Source organism: Notothenia rossii (genome assembly GCF_949606895.1).
Source record: "Notothenia rossii genome assembly, chromosome: 3".
In the NCBI taxonomy this organism is placed as follows: Eukaryota; Metazoa; Chordata; class Actinopteri; order Perciformes; family Nototheniidae; genus Notothenia; species Notothenia rossii.
In genome coordinates this window covers 90,851,471-90,855,983 of record NC_136901.1, presented here as the reverse complement: position 1 = coordinate 90,855,983, position 4,513 = coordinate 90,851,471, and the positions used below count along the sequence as shown (strand labels likewise).

At 44.8% G+C, this 4,513-nt stretch overlaps 1 protein-coding gene across 1 annotated transcript in view; it reads right to left on the bottom strand.

Annotated features, from left to right (window-relative positions):
* Positions 1-4,223, bottom strand: part of LOC307031193 (protocadherin-1-like) — a 238,401-nt gene extending 234,178 nt beyond the window's left edge. The window contains 1 exon segment of the mRNA XM_079668078.1: positions 3,823-4,223. The gene's annotated coding sequence lies outside the window, so the exon portion shown is untranslated.
* Between the last annotated feature and the right edge of the window lie 290 nt (positions 4,224-4,513).

Genomic DNA, 4,513 nt, shown 5'->3' with positions numbered 1-4,513 from the left:
ACTTGCAAGAGGAAAATAATCAATACAGCAATATAATGCGGGCTCTATAAAAGTGCTTTTGGAGCCGTCGTTCTGCAGGAAATGACAACATCTGTCCATCTGCGTCTCGACCGCCAACAGAAGCATTTACATTGAATTAGCCGCGGATGTTTATGACTCCCTCAGTGTGATTTATAATGATCTCCGTGACCTCTCCGAAACCCCTTTTTCTGTATTTGTAATCAAAGCTACAGGAAGACGACAGTTGCCTCAGGTGAATGACTTCACATGTAATGGCAGCTTTGATTGGTTACAGGTGTAGCCTAATGGTGTGTATCATGTTGGCATTTTTGTGTTTCATTTGAGCACGAAACAGAAATAAATCACATCTTTGGATGAAATATATTCAATGTATCACCTAAGAGTACGCAAAATAATACGCATTTCTTCAGATTTCTGTATCATTTTGGCTTTTTTCTTCTAAAACGTTGGATGTTGTCCTCCTTAAACCCCTAAAGAATGGTATGATATGGTTTTAATGCTTACATTCCAAGATATTACAATATTATTTCCAGCCTTAAAGGTGAGAGGACATTTAGTGTAGCACCTAAACATCAGCAAATCAATGCCAATTTCTTTAGATTTTAGTATAATTTTGTCTTTTTTCTTCTAAAATGTTCCTCATCAAACCTCTGAAAATGGTAAGAATGAAGCAAAATGATATGGTTTTACTTCTTATGTGTAGGCTTTAAGGGAACAGGACAGTTTAACCGGTATGTAGTATCCGAGTTTTTGACGTGAATGGCAACTAAAGGCCAACACATGTGGTCGTCCATTGAAAAGATCTCTAGAAACCCGACGAAAATCACTTTGTTTTGTCACTAAGTCGATTGAATGTGAGCTCTCTGAAGACCAAAGTTTGTTTTAAGATGCCAAAGATGTTTTCCAGTCATTACAAACACCACCAAAGAAGAAACAACCCTAACCCCAACCCTAGATCCTAAGAACTGATCAGTTGAGCGTTTCTGAAACACCTAAATGTTGCTTCTGAGTCCTACGCGTCTTCATTCTTATCCGCTCTCTTGTTGTGGCACCGGAACTAACATCAAAAAAACAAATCTGAAGCGCCTCTCCTTCCCCGGAGCCGGGATGTGCATGTGTTTCCATTCCCAGTCTCCCGTTTTGAATGACGGACATCAACACGGCTCGCTTAAGATCTCAAATGTTTTAACGCATAAATGTGCACTCTGTCCGACCGTCCATTTCCTCCACATTGTCCTTTTTTCCCGGTTCATCCTCTGACTAATCCTCCCACCTCCCAACCCTCCCGCAGAGCTGTGGATGACGGAGACGTTTGTTTTATGTGGGGAAAATTGGACGCTTGCACCTCAAAATGAGAGGTTTCTTTAAAGGCTTGGTGTCAAAACCTCCCGACCTCGCCCCCGGAGTCCAAATCGCCTGCAAGGCTCAGTGAGAGGATCTCCACCTCATCCACTTACTGGGAATACACCTGAATATACTTTTACATGGGAAGAAAACTGAGCAAATGTCCAATTGAATGGGAGGGAAACCTCGGAGGCTTCCTCGAACAGTTTTTATGATGAGAACGTGTTCAACTGTGATTTAAAGCCCCAAATATGGAGGCTAAATCTTTTTTTGAAAAATGTTTAGAGGCTAGAACACAAAGAAATGCCAGCTGCAGGTTTGCATGTTCACCCAAATACTGTGGATGCTCTTGTCACTCCGGCAAATAAGACTGCTTCTGCTCTGCTGAGGATAATGTCCGGTAAAAATGCACAAAGGGGAAACTCCAAAAAAACACAATCTGAACCTCTGAGGCTTTTCTAGAACTATTTCTATTTCACTAATGAATGTTCAACTGTGATTTAAAGCCACAAACATGAAGGCTACGTCTACGGCTAAAACATTTTTTAAAAGCCAGAAGCAGATTTGCATTTTCACCCAAAGGTGCATGCTCTTGTTACTCCGGCAGATAAACACTGCTGCTGCTCTGCTGAGGATGTGACTGCGACTGAATATACTTTAACAGTGGCAGAAAACTGAGCTAATGTATGTAAAAATGCACGAGGGAAACTGCTGTTTGACCATAAAACACAATCAGAACCTCATAGGCTTTCTAGAACCTTTCTTATGACACTAATGGAGGTTCAACTGAGATTTAAAGCCACAAACATGAAGGCTTCATCTTTTTTTGAACCATTTTAGAGGACTCCCCAAAACATCTAGCTGCAGATTTGCATTTTCACCCAAAGGTGGATGCTCTTGTTACTCCGGCAGATAAACACTGCTGCTGCTCCGCTGAGGATGTGATTGCGACAGGCTTGAGAGGTTTTGAGAAATGCTCAGAGCGAGAGGGTTAATAAACTGTACCAGCAGGCAGAAAACGAGGCTTACCTCTGATAAAATGCACGAGGGAAACTCTAGAAACCACAATCTGAACCTCAGGGGCTTTAGTGAGCTTTCTAGAAACCATTTTTCTGACATTAATGAATATTTAAAGCCACAAACATGAGGGCTACATCTTATTTTGAACCCATTTTAGGTCCTAGAACACCAAAATAAAGCCAGCCGCATATTTGCATTTTCACCAAAGGTGGATGCTCCGGCACATGAACTCTCCGCTGAGGATGTGATTGCGACGGGCTTGAGGGGGTTTTAAGTGTCTTTGTGTCACAAAGGAGTACTCAAAGCTGGAGGGAACGGGGGGTTAAAGGTCAAGTGTGAGGAACAAGCAACACCGCCCATTTTCCCACTAGCGCTCCCACCAAAAACATCTCTGAGTTTCTCATGGCGTTCCTGTAAAGGCTGAGTTCTTGTTGGACCACAGCGGAGGCACATTACTACTACAGCTCACTCTGTCAGGGAGAGGCAGATGCATTTTGCATGTAAATCCCCGACTCCCCCCCCCTCCCTCCCTCCCCTCTCCTGTGGAGCAGGTTTTACGCCTCTCTCAGCCCCGGGAAGGACTGGAGGATCTGGACGGACTGGATTCCTCAGAGTTGACGAATGTCTGCATGTTCATCATCACCTGCTCCTCTAGCTTTGCACAGTTTACCCTGAAACTCCACCTTTCATATTGCTTTACATGTACACAACATCACAGTAGGGTGTTAAATGGCTACAGGTGCCCAGGAGGGGTTCATGTGTGCAGGGTAATACATATGCAAAGATTTGTGCATTGCTTGTACAACTGTTGTATCGTTGCTTTTAGCGAGTCCCTGAGGGCAGATTAACTCTAATATTACAGAGGGAAGAGCGTAACGAGGAGCTTTTCTTTTACTGCCATTTTATATTCTCATCCACACAGTCCCTGCAGAAGTCTTTGCATGAAGACGTAATGAACCCCCCACCCCCCATATGTGTGCATTATAGGGAAACTGTGCACTGTACCCCCCTCCCTGAAAATGCACTGTACTGTATTATTCCTCAGTTTCACACAGAGGGACCCAAACAGGAAGCTGCTTTTTTATTACCGACAGACATGGAGGTAATGTTGAGGACGGAGGGGATCGATACGGATCAATAGCACTGTAGTGTAATATAGGTAAAATACCCATCAGTGGAGATTAGACACTGAATATGAGCATGCAATTTGTTTTTAGACCAACAAGTGTTTCTTTTTAGAGCTCCTTACAAACGCCTGCTTCTCACATTAATGAGTGTTTCTTTAATTAAGAGCTCATTTAGGCGGAAAATGGAAATAAAAGTCTGGATGTGTCGTGCGTAAAGCCACTCCTGCATGGAATATGTCCAATATGGCACCGGGGTGTTGTTATGTAAAGACCTGATCATGATAAGAATTGAGTGGAGGGAAGTTCTTACCTGGACCGGGTGAGAGCAGCGCGCTTCCCCAGCTTTGAGCGCTCCAGCCCGGCTACAGGCTCCGCTCCTCCTCGGTACCCACACGGAGGTGAAAAAATAAAAATTAACAATCCACAACACTGGGGGAAGAGACCTTAAAACCAATCAAACAATCCAGTCGGACAGACAGCTGGGGTGGGTTATTCCTCCACAATTTCCTCTCTCACTATCTTATTTCTGTCCAGTTTTTTTTTCTGTCGTGACCAAAAAGCTGTGCGTCAATCCGGCAGAAAAACACCCGTCCGGACTGGGGTCACTTTGCACTCCGTGGATGTGTCACCACCGGGTTTGTACCGACAGCATCCTCCGCTGATGGCACGCTTCTTTGGGGATGTGGTGGTGGTGCTGGTGGTGGTAGTGGTGTTGGTAAAAGGTTTAAAATCACCCAAGCAACAAACACTATGTCCGGTATGGGAGTTCCAGCAGCGGTGCTCCGGTTAGTTTCCACCACGACGCGCAGTCACCGTTTTGCCGCTGAACTCTTTCCGCTGCCGGTCCTCAGGACGCGCTGCACGGAGTGTGAGGAGAGAGTGGAGAGATGGCAAAGGACTGCGCTCCTTCCCTCCCTCTCTCTCTCCTCCCCCCCCCCCCCCTATACTCTCTCTATACACTGTATACATGGAGGCGGAGCGAGCATCCACCCCAACAACTA